Source organism: Pinus tabuliformis, chromosome 4_1, assembly GCF_031772625.1.
Source record: "Pinus tabuliformis cultivar Carrire ecotype Pingquan chromosome 4_1, CPIR1, whole genome shotgun sequence".
Classification (NCBI taxonomy): domain Eukaryota; kingdom Viridiplantae; phylum Streptophyta; class Pinopsida; order Pinales; family Pinaceae; genus Pinus; species Pinus tabuliformis.
This window is the reverse complement of record NC_142303.1, coordinates 812,180,396-812,200,315: the sequence shown is the minus strand read 5'-3', so window position 1 is coordinate 812,200,315 and position 19,920 is coordinate 812,180,396.

Here is a 19,920-nt window from a genome sequence, read left to right as displayed (position 1 = left end):
AATCCCATTGCATGTGCAATGTCTAGTCTAGTACAAACCATTACATACATCAGGATACCGATTGTACTTGCGCATGGAACATGGGACACATCCTCTTCCTCTTCTTGTGTCTTGGTACACTATTCAACATATAACTTTACACCTACATGAATAGGAACCTTCAATGATTTACTATCCTGCATACTAAACCTCTATAATATTGTCTCGACATACTTCCTCTGGTTTAACAAGAGCTTCCTCTTTGATCGATCTCATTTAATTTCCATGGCCAAAATATAGTTTGCAGCACCAAGATCCTTCATGTCAAATTTCAAGGACAATTGGGTCTTCAAATCCTGGATAATTTCTTTGTCATTTCCAAACAACAACATATAATCTACATACAAGACCAGATAAATAACATGGTCACCAATTAATTTAAAATACACAGAGTGATCCACTTTACTTTTAGTGAAGGCAAGTCCCCATACATATATGTATCAATTTTATGATACCACTGTAGAAATTTTGAATAATATAACACTTATTCACAAAGATTATCCTGATTATACACTATTTGCGGAATGCATGCATAATACATAACCTCCTCTACGTTGATCATCAATTTGCGGAATCAAAAGCAATCGCATGCACACATCGAAACATCAATCACACATATCAACACAGTATGTACTGGGGAAATCATACAGCTGAAAACCCCCAACTATCTGTATATTATAATGATAGAGAACATGTAACAATACATAGTACAATACTCCTCACAAATACTCAGTACTATCTTCACCTACTACAAACAAACTAGCTCCGATCTAAACAAGTCACAGGTTCAAATCTCCTCCACTGTTTGCCTGTCTCTACTGCGCAATCCAAGTTGAGAATAGGAATTATCCAAGTTCGAATTCCTTTTTCTTGTATTGCGCAATCCTCATTGGCAATCTCGATCAATGATTGTGCAAATCTCATGCACAGCTATAGTCACAACTGATAGTAGACTCACTCTTTCACCTACCTCTAACACTTGTCTCCACTGAACTGTCCATGCACTGATTTAACTGGTGTATTCTTTAGTTGATTTATGAGTCAATAATTAGTGAATTAATTAATAATTAATTCACATCACTCATCACTAGTGTATTTGGCAGTTAGACTAAATACAACTAGTTCAACTAAGTCAAACTGAACACAACTCCATCAACTCCTCAATCAACTCCACCAAACTTAATCACTTGAGTTATAACTGAAGTCCATCATGCAATAGCTCAACTAACCCATAGGAAAAGCATATTTCCTTCTGGCAGTTGCATATGCCACATCCGTAGCTCGAACTGAAGTGCTGCAAGAGGATAAGATAATGTTTATAGTCCAAATATTATTAAGAGCTAATAATATTCGACTGTTCTATTTTTAGACTGGCGGTCTAAAAATAGACTCCGCCCATATGTCTAAAAATAGAAGTCCATCTATTTTTACCAACATGACCAATCATCCATAAATAGCATCCTGCAACTCATAGACCATGATCCATATGTCTAAAAATAGACTTTGCGCCAAAAATAGCCTGCGGGCCCACTTAGTGAAGGCGACTTCTTTTCACTAAGCTCCATCATCTTGTTGCATTTTCAACACTCCCTCTCAACAAGATATGGATTATCTGCAACCCCTATCCTGCAACTCTGAAATGTTCTGCATGCAACACATTTGCCTGGTCCACTTGCTCCAACAACACTTGGAACAAAAACACTCCCAACTGACCACTTTGTTGGGCTAGGAACATACTCTGATGCTGAAGCTCTACCTGCTACTGACAAGTGCTCCCTCTCTGACATCTGCGCTACTGCAACATCTCCATGCATCTTGCACCATTGCACACCTCTCTGTGCCACCTAGCACTGTGCAAAACACTTGTGCCTCTCGCATTGCTGCAGCCTGCTAGCTATGCGCTGTCCTGGGATTCCCTGCACTGTCGCTCTCTCTGCTGCTCCATCCACATCTGTCTCTACCCAATCAGCCAGTTCCTGCTACTCCACATTGGGGCTCCTGTAGCAAGGTCTCATCCAAGAGGTTGGGTACCTCAAGGATCCTGCCCCTCCTCCTTGGGACAATCACTCTATATCGCCCCACCTCCTATCTGGAGGTATGGCTGCATGTGATCCCTCAGCCCACCTGGCTTGAAGTTTCCTCCTACTAGAGGTCTCTACATGAGTAGATGTCTCTACTCGATCTCCTCTCATCTTCCCTTGTTGTGGTTGCTCCACAACCTCCTGAAGCTGCTGCACCAATCGTGGCTCCTCCACAATCGTCTGAGACTTCTTCTAGCTCTACATGTTGAGAGGTAATATCATTCCCTCTCAACCACCAAGTCTCCATCAGTTGCCTCGCTACTCAAGGCTTTGCATGCATCTTGAACCTCAAGATCATATAGGTTCTTGACCCGTGAACCAATCTGCTTCACCTGTCTAGTGATGATGTGTCTAAGGAAAACCTTTCCCTTATTGAAGACTACATCATAGCCCATGTCTTCCAACATCGCGATCGACACCAATTTTCTCTTTAGTCCTCGTATATACTTGACATCGGTCAAGGTAAGGCGAGCTCCATGCTCCCTTTGAAAGATAACCGTGCCTACACCTGAGACACTATACTTCTCATCATTACCCATCGCTATGAGTATCTGGAGATCATTCTCCTCCAAAGTACTAAACAAACTCTTGTCACCGGTCATGTGGAAAGAAGCTCCACTGTCAAGAAACCAACCACTTCCCACCATGGATGAAACCATGCATGCAAAGAGTGTGAAATCCAACTCAAATTATGAAGCAAGTGCCTACCTTCAGATCCTTCCCCGGATCCCTTCTTGGATTTCCTCCATGGACAATTTGCAACATAATGGCCCACCTCATGACAACGAAAGCATCGCACTTTTGATTTTTCGACCTTCTTCTCATCAATGGAAGAACTGGATTCAGAAAGAGAAACCTTCTCCTTCCCCTTCTTTTCTTTGGCAGCCAAAGCGTAATTATCTTCATCAGATGCCTTTGATGAAGATCTGTCCCTGGTATTCCGCATGATCTCCTCTTGCACAAGATCCAACCAAAGTCTCTCCCATCCTGGCAATTTCTCCCGGCCATTAACAGAGTCCTGATAGGAATGCCAACTCTTCGGAAGACCAAGGAGAGCCAAGCTCACCAAGTCCTCATCATCAACAGTCACCCCCACACTTCCCAGCTCATCCTGGCATTGGGTGAACTTTGTGAGATACTTGGGCATACTGTCTCCATTCTCACACTTAATGTTTCTGAGTTTATCCTTGAGTGCCAACTTCCTCTGGTCGCTCTTGATTTGGAATAAATCTATCAACTCTTTCCACATCAAGTATGGAGAAGCCTTTCCATGCAGGCTGGATACAATGTGATCCTTCATGCCCTCCAACAGAATCCTTCGACACTTTGTTGTCTTCTTTTGCCAAGCCTCAACGTGAGCAGCATCAGTAGCCTCTGGGACCTCAGCATCTATGAACTCCTTCAACCCATTTTCATCTAACACCGCCTCCATCCTGTCTTTCCATGCAATATAATTTGAGTTGCCTTCAAGGGCATACTCCAATCGTAATCCGTTGAAAGACATTTCAACTTTGACACCAAGAAAACACTGCTGCAAATTCGAATTCCACCAGCTCAAAACTCAACCGCTTCTGATCTAAAATTTGTGAGAACAAGGTATTTCTCATACATAGATTGACTGTATGGGAATTTACCGAATATCTCACCTTCCAAGAGAAGGATGAATCAAGAAGCTACCTGGCCCGATTACAGACTCTGCCTGAAGAAATAAAATGTAATCACTTTCTGAATAATAGATCTGATGATCAACTCTACTCTAATACCATGTAGAAATTTTGAATAATATAACACTTATTCACAGAGATTATCCTGATTATACACTATTTGTGGAATGCATGCATAATACATAACCTCCTCTACGTTGATCATCAATTTGCGAATCAAAAACAATCGCATGCGCACATTGAAACATCAATCACACATATCAACACAGTATGTACTAGGGAAAGCATACAGCTGAAAACCCCCAACTATCTGTATATTATAATGATAGAGAACATGTAAAAATACATAGTACAATACTCCTCACAAGTATACTCATTACTATCTTCACCTGCTACACACAAACTAGCTCCGATCTGAACAAGTCACAGGTTCAAATCTCCTCCACTGTTTGCCTGCCTCTATTGCGCAATCCAAGTTGAGAATAGGAATGATCCAAGTTCGAATTCCTTTTTCTTGTACTGTGCAATCCTCATTGGCAATCTCTATCAATGATTGTGCAAATCTCATGCACAGCTATAGTCACAACTGATAGTAGACTCACTCTTTCACCCACCTCTAACACTTGTCTCCACTGAACTGTCCATGCACTGAGTTAACTGATGTATTCTTTAGTTGATTTATGAATTAATAATTAGTGAATTAATTAATAATTAACTCACATCACTCATCACTAGTGTATTTGGAAGTTATACTAAATACAACTAGTTCAACTAAGTCAAACTGAACACAACTCCATTAACTCCTCAATCAACTCCACCAAACTCAATCACTTGAGTTCTAACTGAAGTCCATCATGCAATAGCTCAACTAACCCATAGGAAAAGTGTATTTCCTTCTGGCAGTTGCATGTGCCACATCCGTAGCTCGAACTGAAGTGCTGCAAGAGGATAAGATAATGTTTATAGTCCAAATATTATTAAGAGCTAATAATATTCGAATGTTCTATTTTTAGACTGGCAGTCTAAAAATAGACTGCGCCCATATGTCTAAAGATAGAAGTTCATCTATTTTTACCAACATGACCAATCATCCATAAATAGCATCCTACAACTCATAGACCATGATCCATATGTCTAAAAATAGACTTTGCGCCAAAAATAGCCTACGGGCCCACTTAGTGAAGGCGACTTCTTTTCACTAAGCTCCATCATCTTGTTGCATTTTCAAAAAGAACATCCTTGGTGACTGTTTTAACCAATACAAAGAATTTTTTAACATGCATACCAGTTATTTCTTTCCCTTCACCGCAAATCCTTCAAGTTTCTTTGTGTAGATCTCTTCTTCCAGGTCCTCATGAAGAAATGTTGTCTTCACATCCATCCATTCTACCTCATAATCAAAAGCAACAACAATAGATAAAAGTAATCTAATATAAGATACCTTGGTAACAGGAGAAAACATATCACAAAAACATTTTGCTAATAATCAATATGTGTATTTCTCCATCTTGCCTTCTGCATTCATCTTCTTCTTAAACACCCACTTGATTCCAATGGGTTTCCTTCTAGATGACAAATCCATTAGGTCCCAAGCCTCATTTTTGTCCAAAGATTCCATTTCATCAACCATGGTGTTGTCTTGTTGGGGCCTGACCCAGGTTCATAGTTAATTAGCCAAAAAATCCCGATACTATTGGCCCTTTCAGCAACAGTCCGAGGAGCGCAGACTGAGGCCTCACCCAAAGTAGTATGGGAGGGTGCTAGAACCAAGTTTCCGCACCCTGGAGATGTCTGATGAGTTTGACTCGTCCGCTGTTTGTCCCTGCGTGTAGGTTTCTTCGCGCACTTTCCCGTTCCTCGCACCCTGGTACACTGCCTTTGCTCAGCCCTACCCAGGGGTTGTGCACCACACTCTGAGCTATTACGCAAGGTCTTGCTTATGTTTCAATATTAGTTAATTATCTTTTCCTACTTAAATGTCTTAAGTTATACTTAACAATATAAAAGATACATATAGGTTCGTGCAGTAAGTAAATAGTATACTCATAAATTATATTCAACCATGCATTAAACCAGAGAAAGATACATAGAATTATAGCAAAACTTCTCTTTATTGATTCTTCCAAGGATTACAGACTCGACTTGCCCTGCACACTCAGCTGCAGGGGTCTACGCACTCAGCTGCAGACTACTAGGCCTCTGCACACTCAACTACAGAGCCTTCTCCTACTCTACAACCCACAGAAACACTTTACACTTCGACTCAATCACTTAGACTTCTCATTCTTCTCATCTCTCTTCGTTCCTAGTTATTTTCTACACTTAGAGCATCACTCTATTTATACAATCCCATGGTCCACAGACCATGGGTAGGTCTATCCAACTGACGTTACATTACAAAACTAGGGCAAACAACCCTATGACTCTATCATACTTTCGTGTCCTATGCCCAAATTCGCGGAGCTTTTACAACAAGATTTGGTCAAAACTTGGGCTTTAAGCCCCAAAACATGCCTTTGGGGGATTCCATGCCCAACAGGCCACTGACACAAACATCATGACTCGCCCTCGAGTCACTCTTTCGATGCAGAGATCTTTGCGTGGAGTCCCTCCAACTATGTGTGAACTATGGCAAGGTCAGCAATGAACTGAGCTGCTGCTTGCTGGATCTGCTACATATGTTGTTCTGAGACCTCTATGTTAGAACTACTTCTTTGCATCTGTGCCGATATCCCATACATTTTTTTATAGTCCTGTGCCCTTGTTTGGATCCTTGGAGTGCAAAGACTGTGCTTCTGCCGATTAGTCAGATAGCTGGAACACCCATGTAGGGCTTTAAGCGGTTGCCATTCACTTTTCCTGGGAAAGGCGCTCCATTTAGTTTGACTAGATGTACTGCACCTCCATTTGTGACCTCCTTAACAACGTATGGTCCCAGCCAATGCATTCTGAACTTTTCCGAGAATTTATCAAACTTACTGCCATACAACAACACTAAATCATTTACCTTGAAGGTGTGCAAGTTAATATGGCGATCGTGCCAGGCCTTCTCACATTGCTTTTGCACCTGTTGATGAAAGCTAGCTAGGAACCGTTCCTCCTCAAGTTCTTCCAACTGTGCAAGTTTTTCTTCTAGGGCTTCGTGGTCCGTCAAACCTGTGAGTGATGCTATGCACAAACTAGGGACAATATACTCCATTGGCATGATAGCTTCCACGTCGTAAACTAACCAGAAAGGTGTCTGTCCCGTCAATTTCTTGCATGTTGTCCTATAAGCCCATATTACTGCAAGTACGTGCAGGTCCCAGACAGTTTTCTTCACAGTGTGGACCCTTTTCAGCACTCGGTGTAATTTGTTAAAAGCTTCTGCGTGGATATTATTCTGTGCACTTGGTCTTTTTGTACTTCGTTTGTGCACCATACCTCGTCACGCACTTCTGGACAAGCCATCCTATCTTGTTTCAAACTCTGCATCTCAAGGCACAAGTCTTTTAGCTGCACGTGAATTTGTTGGACTCTAAGGTTAGGATCTTGTATCAGAGCCTCGTGCAATCTCATCGCGACCTCCAAAGCCTCAGCCTGAGTGGTTATCCTTTTTTGCAATAGCACATTCCGTAGATGCGGTGTTAACAAGGCTAAAAACCATTTGCGGTGTTTCCCATTTGTTAAGGTCATGTTCACTTCGCGAATTGTGCACTTCAGTCTTTGATCCAACTCCCATGGGGTTTCGCCTAGTAGCATTGTTATTTTCTTGAATCCAATGATCGACTGTGCCTCCAATTTTGGCCTACTAAATTCCTTGTTTAGCGCAGCTTCGATATCCGCTATCCCTGCATTCGGATTGTCATTGGAATTCTTAATGTACCAGGTCAGTACGCGATCTTGCAGAGCGTTGACCAATGTTTTCTTCTTTATATTGTCGTCCATGACACCCTTTTCTTCCCATACAGCTTTTACCAAGAACCAAAATTGGTTCGAATCTTCATTCCCTACTCCCTTGAACACTGGTAGCTTGATCGCACTGGCCATACTACTTTGCAATGGTGACAGTGGTGGGATGGGTGAAGTCAAGGGTGAAGATGATGAAACTGGTGGTGGTGTGGGTGGGGGTGGTATGCGCGAAATTCTCTGCCTTATTAGATTGATCGCACTTCTTGGCGAGACCTTCGCGAGCTCTTCTTCGCCTCCTCATGGGGGTGAAATCAAGGGGCTAGTCTCTAGTTCTGTGCTACCTTCGTTTCTGTAGATTCTCCCACTTCGCGTACCCCCAAACATCAACTTATTCACATAACCCACTTTTCACACAGTAGAATTTTAATCCAAGTGTTCAAATATTTAACGTACTTACCTCGCAGTCCCATGAGGAAGCGACATTTTGCCTCGCTATAGTTGACTGAAGTATCTACTGCGAATTCGGTGATGAATCCTCCTATGATTCGATCGAGCCAGTGATCAACAGAGCGTGCAATCTGATCTTCTGATGCTTCCAGTCGCACACCAATTCTATAGTCCACACAATAGGTTTTTCGAGTTTACACCTTCCTTGGCTATCTACTAGCTTCACAATCCACTCGTACAACTCAATAGGGAAGGATGCAAAGAAAATTTTGTGGATCTCTATATACAAGTAGCAATGTAACCACTCTTCCTTTGATAATCATTGATTCTTGTTTTCATGTGTCGTGAACTCATGAATCTTTATGTCCAACCACTCTTCAATCCCTTTCTTTGTCGGATTCTAGTGATACGACATCAGACATCTCTATGCAGATCTCAGTCCCGACAACAGAACCATTTGTTGGCTTGTTGGGGCCTAACCCAGGTTCAAAGTTAATTATCCAAACAAATCTCGGTACTACTAGCCCTTTCGGCAATAGTCCGCAGAGCGCAAACTGAGGTCTCACCTGAAGTAGTATGGGAGGGTGCTAGAACTAGGTTTCCGCACCCTGGAGATGTCTGATGAGTTTTAATGGTCCGCTATTTGTCCCTACGTGCAGGTTTCTTCGCTCACTTTCCTGTTCCTCACGACCTAGTACACTGCCTTCGCACAGCCCTACCAAGGGGTTGTGCATCGCGCTCTGAGCTATTACCCAAGGTCTTGCTTATGTTTTAATATTAGTTAACTATCTTCACCTACTTAAATGTCTTAAGTTATACTTAACAATATAAAACATCCATGCAGGTTCGCGCAGTAAGTAAACAGTATACTCGTAAATTATATTCAACCATGCATTAAACCAGAGAAAGATACACAGAATTATAACAAAAATTCTCTTTATTGACTCTTCCAATGATTATAGACTCAACCTACCCTTTATACTCAGCTGCAGGGGTCCGCGCACTCAGCTGCAGACTAGTAGGCTTCTGCACACTCAGCTGCAGAGCCTTCTCCTACTCTATGACCCACAGAAACACTTTACACTTCAACTAAATCACTTAGACTTCTCATTCTTCTCATCTCTCTTTGTTCTTAGTTATTTTCTACACTTAGAGCCTCACTCTATTTATACAATCCCATGGTCCGCGGACCATGGGTAGGTCTATATAGCCGACATTACATTACAAAACTAGGGCAAACAACCCTGTGACTCTATGATACTTTCACGCCCAGCGCCCGCAATTCGCGGAGCTTTTACAACAAGATTTGGTCAAAACTTGGGCTTTACGCCCCAAAACATGCCTTGGGGGGGATTCCATGCCCAACACATGGCCTCTTTCAAGACTTTTCCATCCTCTCAATATACTGCCTACTTGACAGTTCAGGGATCATCATCAGTAATAGATAAAGAAAAAATTGAATAGAAATCAGATGGCCTATACCTTTTTGTCTGCCTTCTTTCTCGAACTGATCTTCTCACAGTTTGATTTTATGGTTTTTCATCTTCTGATTCTCATTCTACCGTAGAGGTTAATTCTTCCACCTTTATCTTAAACTATATCTTCTCAGGTTACTTTGGTAGGACTTTCATGTTTAATAACATCTTTCACTTCTCTAACCACCACATCTCGGTTGTACACAACCTTCCTTATTTATGGGTTCTAAATCTTAAAACCTTTTAAACCATCCTTACACCCAATAAAGATACAAATTTTTGATTTACTATCCAACTTGGTTCTTTTCTCCTTTGGAACATGTACATATGAATCACAACAAAATACCCTCATATGTGAAAGAGATGGTTTCTTACTAGTCCCTACCTCATGTGGAGCCTTATCCTCCAACAACGATCAGGGTGATCTATTAATCAGGTAACATGAAGGCTCCACCACCTCTATCCAAAATTCCTGTCCTCTATCCATAATTTATGTCCTAACCCAGCACCACTAAGCATGATCCTTGCGTTTTCCATCAACATCCTGTTCATTCTTTTTGCAACTCAGTTTTGGTGAGGTGTGTATGGAGTAGTATTTTGCAATGCTATACTACACTTCTTACAGAACTCTTCAAATTCCTTCTTGCAGAACTCTCAACCATTATTTGTCCTCAACACCTTTATCTTTTTCTCTATCTGGTTTTCCACCAGAGCCTTAAATTATTTAAACATGTCAAAGACTTCATATTTATTCCTAAGGAAATATATCCATGTATTCCTTGATAATCCATCTATAAATGATACATAGTACACTTAATTACCCAGTGATGGAACCAATATAGGTCCAAAAACATCATTGTACACAAGGTCTAATATCCCTTTCACCCTCGTAGCACTAGAAGGGAAACTCACTTGATTCTGCTTCCCATATACACAATTTTCACAGAAATCGAAATCCAGAGAGAAATTAAACATACCTTCTACCATACAATTACCATGAAGTATTCAAAGGCCCTTATCTCTAATATGTCCAAACCTTTAATGCCATAACATGGTCTTTTCTCTAGAGACCACTAGATTTTTTGCTCCACTTTCAGGAACCATAAAACTATTGCACCCATCAATAACAATAATACCCATAATATTGTATAGAGTTCCAATTCAAACTCCCTACATCAATACTAGTGATCCCCAAACCATCTTGCAGGTATATTTCTTGAACACTACTTTTACACCTCCATCATCCATCTTGCTTACAAAAATCAGATTTCTGGCCAATGTGGGAATATGTAGAACATCCAAAAGTGTTCTAATCCTCCCACCTTGCAAATTCAGCTTGAACTTTCCGCATCTAATGATTCTATCCTTCCTGTCATCCCCTAAGAAGACATCACCACCATAATATTTCTCATAATCGCAAAACCACTCCTTGTGGGGAGTGAAGTGAAAGGATGCACCTGAGTCAATCAACCATGCCTCATGATTTATATGTGTACTTGAAGAATAAGCCAAGTACACGTCCCTACCTTCATTTGATGTAGTTTTCACCTCTGCAGAAGGAGCATCATCAGATCCATTTCCTTTCTCTTGAGCTTTAGATCTACGGTCCTTTTTGAAGTGCCATTCCTTTTCACATTTCTATAACACCTTTATAGGTTTTCCTAGAGACTTATATCTCCCTCTAGATTTATATCTCCCACTTAATGACTTATTTTTGTTTCTATTATGGGACCGTACTCGTATAGGTAAGGCATCTCCATTCTTTCCCTCCATATTTTTCCATCTCATCTCCTCCGACAACAAGGATGATACCATTTCATCAAAATTCAAGGTAGTTGTATTGTGACATATTGCAAAAACTAGACTATCCCACAAATCGGGTAGAGAACACAGAAAATTGATGCACTTATCTTCCTCTGAAATTTTAGTATCAACAGATATGAACTACTTTACCAAAGTATTAAAGGCGTTTAGATGCTCTATCAATGAGCCTCCATCCTTCATCCTCAAGTTATATACATTTTTATGTAGGAATAATTTGTTCACAAGAGACTTAGATTGGTACAAAGTCCCTAACTTGTCCCACAAAGCCTTTGTTGTAGCTTCCCCCACTACATTCAACAATACTGAATCTGAGATACCCAATTGTATTGTTCTCTTTATTTTCAGATCCAACTTCACCTGGTCTTCATCTGACATTATAGTTGGTTTAGTACCTGGATATACCGCTATCCATTGATCTTTATCCACCAGTAGATCCCCCCGTATTGAGTTTCCACAACTCGATACTCTGACCATTAAATTTCTCGATCTCTATCTTTCCACTACTTGTCATCTTCTTTCACCACAAGAATTGATCCCATAGATCTCCCACTGAACAATGTCTACCACAAGCTCAAGAAAAACCCTTAATAGCAAAGGTGTCCCCTTGAAGCTAAAACAACTCTGATTCCAAATGTAGGTTTTAACGCTGTTTAGAAATTACGTGCAGACAAATTCTAAAAAAACAAAATAAACAATGACAAGAATATAAGACAAACACACAAAGATTTTCCCCTAGATCCCAAAATTGGAACTACCAGATTTATTTTTCATTATGTTCCTTTCAATGTTACAATACATATATATACATGTCGAAGCATTCATAAACCTCAATCCATTAACAATGGATTATAACATAACCTTAGTTACATTGACTGGATCTATAAAATACCATGGGCAGAAAACCATCATGATCCCCTGTTGTGCCCGACGCAATGAACAATGGTGTCTAACTCCCCTCTATGACCCTCCCTCACATGTGACTAGTCGTGGAAATAAGATAACACACACCCAACATCTATCAAATCTAAGACATTTTATTTTCATATCTAACTCATTTTCTCCTAGAGCCTTGAATACTTTAAATTTATCAAATGCTTTATCTTTATGTTTTAGTAAACCAATCCAACACATTCTTGTAAAATCATAAATGAATAATATGAAGTATTGTTCACTACGAGGAGACTTATTTCTCATAGGACCACACAAATTAGTATGAATAAGTTCAAGTGGCTTATTTGAAGTACCTTCTTTAGCATTAAACTAAACTCTAGTTTACTTACCAAATTGACATGATTTTCATATGCTATTTTGAGGTGGAGAGATGTTGGGTGAGTCATGAAATCCTCCCGTTCTATTTGATTTGTATAATTGAGAAAAGCTAAGGTGTCCCAGAATTTTGTGCCAAAGCCAACATTCTTCAGATTTGCCTAAGTAACAATGTTCTTGGCTGCCTTCCAAGACATAGACATTGCTTGGGGTTCTCATTCGTTTTATTATGATGTTACCTATGTCTATATTTATTACCACATAATTATTTGATCTGAAAACAACTTCATGCACTTGGTCACTCATTTGACTAACACTTAACAATTTATGTCTTAATCCATCAACAAATAAAAAAATTTCAACCTTGACCTTTTTCTTTGACAACATGGTTACTTTCCCTTTGATAGCGGTAGGTGAGTTATTACCAAAAGTTTCATTCTTTTCTTTCTATATTTCATTAAAAGACATAAAATTATCTTTGTCACATGTCATATGCTTCGAACATCCACTGTCAATGTACCACAAATTTTATTCATCTCCATCATACAAAGCTAGACCACAATTTTCAGAGTCTATAGTTTTATTTTTCCATATCTTGGGTGTTGTTTTGTTTTGCTCATGCTAGTAAGATGGTACCATTCTACTTCTACATTCAGTTTCTTTATGACCAAAGTTATTGCAAAGAGAACATTCAAATTTTCCTTGAAGAAGTAAGAAAACATTATAAGAAGATTCCTTTGCCCCGATCTGATTCTTTTTTTCTTACTTCTCTGGTCATAATAGTTTTATAAGCAACATACTAAATAGATTTTTGACCAAAATTATGACAAGTGAAGAATTGACCATTTAAGTAGGAGTACCTGGGAGTATAATACCTTCTCGAGTCTCTTTCCCTTTGATTGTGGTAAGGTTGTTTTTCTTGAGATATATTAGATCCTTCATTCTTTTGTTGAGAGCGATAATTTTGATTGATGCTTCATTTTACTGCACTAAGGTAGCTTCTTGTACCTATTTCAAAATAATTTATAGTCATTGATGATTCACTATTTGAATTGTATCTAAGACCTGAACTGATTAGAGGAGAACATTGCACTTTGATGATTTCTTCTAAAGTATCAAATCCTTTAGGAAATCTAAGATTTAGAACCCTTGTTTTCTCAAGTTCCTTTCTTCGACCCACTATTTCAAGTTCTAAATTTTCACAGTGCCTTTCTTTTTCTAGAACTTGTTTCTTTAAGACTTCTTCAGCGAATTTTTCTTCTTCTAGATGGATTTTTAGCTGAGTTATTTCTTCAACAAGAGTAGTTTACTTACAAATATCCTTTTCTTCTAGAGCATCCATAAAAACATCACGAGATTCATCTACACATTTTTCTTCAAATATCATAAACAATTGATAATCTTGATCAGATTCAACATCCTCATTATTAGAAGAATATTCACTATCTTTGTGAGTAGAAACACTTTTCTTGTTATCAAACCTTCCTATAATATTTCATTTTGAAGAATTCTTCCCATTCTCATTATTTTCATTATAAGGACATTTAGTAGCATAGTGACCAACCCTTCCATAGGAAAAACATTTTCATGGAAGCGTACCTCTAAACATGTCAATTCCTACTTGGAGTTTCTTCACGAAATTTGATTCTTCTTCGTTTGAAATGTAACTTGTTTCCTTAAGCTCTTACTTTTCCTTCCCTTTGTATGTAGCTTTTAATGTTTCTTCTATGATATTTGATGGACCGCCTTTTCTCATTTCATAAATTGTTAAAATCCCATGGAGATGTTCAGTAGTGAGATTCTTCAAATCCTACATTTCTTCAATGGTAGAGACTTTGCAATTGAAATTTTAGGTTAGATATATTAGAATTTCCTCAACAAAAACTGAATCATTTACCTAATCACCAAGATTTTTCATTGAGTTAACAATCTCATCTACCTGAGGGAAAAAAATTTCAATACTTTCATCATTATGCATCATGAGAGTCTCATACTGAATTCTAAATGTTTGAAGTTTAATTCTCTTTACCTTAGTGTCACCTTGTTGGCTTGAGGTGGCCTGACCCAGATTTAGCATTAGTTAGCCAAACAAATCCCTACACTATTAGCCATTTCAGCATCAGCCCACAGAGTGCGGACTGAAGTCTCAGCCGGGGGGGATGCTGGAACCAAGTTTCTGCACCCTTGAGATGGATGTGATGTTATTTTATTCCAACTATACCTATCTGCGCGCAGGTTGCTTATCCTTCTGATCTATCCTTCAGTACCTTTGCGAAGTGTTACAATCGGCTTTCACGTAGCCCTGACCAGGGACTGAAGTCCTTTTGTGCTGCTAGGGCAGTGAACTACGTTATTGTCCAACCTAGGTTAAGTATCTTACTTATCTTATTAACAGATCTTAGTTAGCTTCACGAAAATAGATGTTCTTACTTGCATTCACTTAACTAATACAGTTATACACATTCACGTGTCATATAAGCATTAGAATTGAAATTCATACCCGATATAACAGATACATAAACAGGAAATAAATATGGACAAATGATAGAAAACTTGTCTTTATTAGTACTTCTAGATGATTACAGACTCGACTCACCCTGTACACTCAGCTGCAGGGGTACACGCACTCAGTTGCAGACTACTAGGCCTCTGCGCACTCAGCTCCAAAGCCTCTACCTACACTATGACCCAAAACTTAGACTTACACTTCAGATCTATCTCGCATACATATTTTTTTGGTTAGACATTGTGTCCTTATCTAATTAGGGCTTCACTCTATTTATACAATCCCATGGTCTGCGAACCATGGGTAGATATTCTATAGCCGACATTACATTACCAAAATAAGGGCGGACAACCCTGTGACTCTTTAACAACTATTCGCTTTGCACCCACAAAATGTGGAGTCTTTACATTGGAATTAGAAAATTGGATGCAAGTATGGGCTCTAAGCCCCAAAACTTCCCTTGGGAGATCTCACACCCAGCAGGCTCCCAACACAAACATCGTGACTCGCCCTCGAGTCACTCTTTAGGTGCGGAGATCTTAGCGCGAAGACCTCCCAACTCTGTTTGGATCGTTGCAACTTCGGCAGTGCACTGAGCAATTGCCTGTTGGACTTCCTCCACGCGTTGTTCGATGACCACTGCTACTGAACTGCTGCCTTGAATCCTCTCCTGAGATTCTTGCAGTTGCACAAGCTTTTCTTCAATGGAGGTTGTAATTGTATATGCCTCATCGATCCATGGCTGTAGGCACACTTTTAAGACTAATTCCTTATGCCAAGCAGCATCCACCTGTTCCTTGAGTGCCTTTGCCTGCTGCATCCATGCAAGCCTTTGTGTAAAGGCAACCCTCTGCATGGTCCCTTTTACCTCATTGTATTTCTATTGTAGCTCGCGCGCCTCTGTCTCTAGGTGCTTTATGTTCGAGTCCTCCTACAAGGTGGTTAGGACCTCGAATGACTATTCAAACAGGTTCATGTAGTTTGCCACTGCACTGCAACTATCGCCATTGTTGTTATGACCGAGGTGGTACGTTGTTCTCTAATCTCTAGTGGAGTTGAAGGCAAAGCCTTCAACTGCAGTTCTGTGATCTGCAGGTTCAGCTCCAGCTAAACCTTGGCCATCTCTGCTTTTACGTCGAGCAACCCTGTGGCTAACTTATGGATGCGTGCCTCCACTGGTTCCTCTGCTTGAATGACCAACTCCGGGACAATTTGGGAGGCTTCCTCCAAAACCTGCATTATTTTCCTATTCTCCTCCACTACCTCATTACGTTGCAGGCTCAACTGCTCAATATTGATGCGCTGCTCACTCATTACCTATATAGTGCAACTCTCCTTGGCCTGCAGTTCCACAGTGACTCCATCCTACAAAAGATAGAGCGTCTCCTGAGGGAGCGTAGTCATGTTCAACCCTACCCCTTTCAAACTACTCACCATGGGTCAGTTGGCTTCCTTATCAATAGTAAGGGCCCCATCTAGTATCACGATCATATTGGTCACCCTTGTGCGCAACATTTCCTTGGTAGCTGAAGTGCCGACTACAAAGCTAGTGGACACTGTGCCAGCCTATGGAGTGCACACCTTCAACTCCTGTATTTCTGTCTGGAGAGCCCCCAATACCAACTGTTGTTGTTCCTCAAACTGCTAGAGGTCCTTCGTGGTGACAACCCTCACCATTTCACCGATATCATGTAAATCCCCCTCAATGAGGGTGATTGGGTCGAAAGAAGTCTTTGAGGCCTTTGACTTCTTTCGCAACACTGTCTGCTCGCATGGTCGTAGACGCTTGAGCTGAGTAGACATCATCTGTAGGTCCGTGCCACCTTGTTTTGTGTCTGTCTCTATCTCGGGTGAAGGTGACTTTTGTCCTTCACACTCTTCTTCGCCTGTTTTCTACTACTGTTCTGCTAACTTTGCAGCATCACGTGCTACCTGGGCCTTAGTCGTTACTTCTTCTTTCCTGCGGTTTTCCGCCAGCTGCACCATCCAAAGTTTTGTCTCTTCCTTCTTATGCTACACGACGGACTTCTCTATTTCCACCATGGAGCCAGCTGGAGTGTGCCACTCTAGTGGCCAAGACTCAAGGTCTATGAATATCACATCGTCAATCACCAAATATGGTAAATCATGCCACATCTTCATAGGGTCCTTCCACACCCTGATGAAGACATGGTGGAAGTCTTCTTTGAACTCCACAAAGCTCTACAAACTGTTGTAGGTTTTGGTCGATAACTGTGGCTTGCGATTGATCCCCATTCGGATGTTCATCTCCATTAATATCCAAAATATCTTGCTCTCCTTTATACCTTTGGAAGGTCCTGCGTGACCGAAAGGAACTGGCTATCTTCAGGAAATTCCCATGCCACTAGTACTATTCACAATAGGAGCCATGCGTAATGAAATGTGTTGCCCTACTCCTGTGCATCGCAATAGTTCGCAAGGAACTCACCGCATAGATAGTTCACTCAGTTGAACTAGACCCCTTATGCACATTACTCTACTAGTGAAACCACTAGCGTGGGCACCTCATCCACGCAAGACTTCCTCATCACATTCCCTGCCAATATTTGTGTCGCGACCTTGACTATAAGGTTGTTGATGCTGGAGATGGCATACCCTTGCTTCTTCTTCTCCAGTATGAATTTCTTCTTCATCGCTTCCGTGAGGGCCAACTCGCCACTTTTTCCCTATGAAATATTAGCTAGAACCTCCCCTAAGCAAAGATAGTCATGTAATCTGGTGAATCAGATGGTTTGTGATGGGGATGGGCTCCTCCAGCCACAAGCACCCATCATGCACCAAGAAGAGTAGCTACCTGATGACGAAAATGGTCACTTGGGCGCGGTGCTAATGCGACACCTAGAGCAGGTTTAGCAACCTTTCTTTCTCCACACCTTTGAGCCATTTTCGCAACTCCAATTGGATTGATCTAGAAGTCGCGTCGATGCTCTGGCGCATTAGCTTCTCAGTCACTAAATGCGGGAACTTCTCATGGTCTGTGAGGTCCCAATCTTCAAACTTCAACACAAGAACCTACCCCAAGTGCACTCCCTCAAAAACAATATTGTCTGGGAGCACCGGAGTTTGCAGAGATATCTTGCTCTCATCTATATCCTTCGACACCTTGGCTTTACCCTTTCACAGAGGAACATATTCAGGTAACAGTGTAATAGGGTCCGCACCCTGGGTTTCAACATCCATCTCTACATCCTCCTCCTCCACTAGGATTTTTTCAAACTCTTCCTCCTCATCGGCCTCCAGATTAATGGTCTTCCCCTTTTCCTACAATGTGAGTTTAGTCGTCAGTGGATTTCGGGGTGAGACGCGCACCGGGATCATGACCTGCTTATCCTTCTTGGGTCTTGGTTTCACGATGATTTAGGGACCTCAATGATTATTTTGGCACTCTTTGGGGCTTCCACTTCTGCAATTTCCTACACGTCTTCCTCGATTGTCACTACTCCTGCATCCATGGCTTCTTCGGGTGTTGACATAGCGCTAATCCACAGTTCTTTCAGTGTCTTTGGTATTTGTTCAAATATCGAATTCGCTTTCAGAGTCTCGAATAAGTCTCGGTTCATGAATACTTGAGCACGAAACAATTCGGTTCTCAAATTTCCAAGTGTTGTTTGCGGGACAACCACTTGTAATTTATAGTGCCTTTTAAATTTGAATTTGATCGTTCCCCACACATTCGGTCCAATCTTACATTTGCAATAGTTTTTTTCATTTTCCGACTAGTAGATGAAGTTAGACTAGCACTGTGTCTACAAGGTTGAGATTATGCCATAGGATTTGTGCCTCTTTTCTTATATCTTCCTCCCATACCAATGATCTCTTTTTCAACCATCTCTTCAACACCTATTATCAATCCTTGATTTTTTGTTTGTGCACTATGACTTTCCTCACTCTACTGTCTAGCTCTTGGAAACAAGTTCATGTATCTAATAGACTCTAGGTGTTCCCCAAAAAATTGTTTTCGATCAAAGCCTTCAACAACTTCATATTCACTTAAGTTAAAGGGATATAAAGACTTTGCAAGATCGACAACATGAGCTATATTATTCATAGTGACTTTTCCAATAGTAAATAGAAAAGAAATCATTTATTTTTTCTTTTTATGTTCAAATGTAACTAGCTAATGACAATATTACTTGCTGACTTCAACAAAAAAATACCTATCTATAACAAACCACGAAAAAAACAATGGCCTATATTCAAAACGATAAGTTGAATTACCATATTACTTTCCCTTTCCTCATGCACCCCTTTGCGAGATAGGAAAATTTGAGACTCTGGAAACTTTTAAGGAGGCGCTTGTCCAGTTACTATGCAATAGACTTTCTTTGCCAACACACCTTTTATTAAACAAAAATTTAAAGAATATGTATGCTTCCACGATACAGGATACCAAAGTTGCATTGGTTCTTCACCAAAATTTAATTTAGGATTACAAGCACAGGGGCTTCACTAGGGGAGAAATACCATACCATGTGGGTTAATATTAAGGGATATATATTGAGGAATAAATGACATAATATATTGGGGGATATATAGTGGGTAAAGGGTTTTTATATTGGCATGTATAAAAAAATGGAGCTCAAAGTTAATGAAAAAAATATAAAGGGTTATAAAAAATGTTAATAAAAAAATGAATACCTACAATATCTAGTGAAAGTATGGTTTTTGTAAATTGGGAAGTTGTATTGGGTTCATATTGGTAGGGG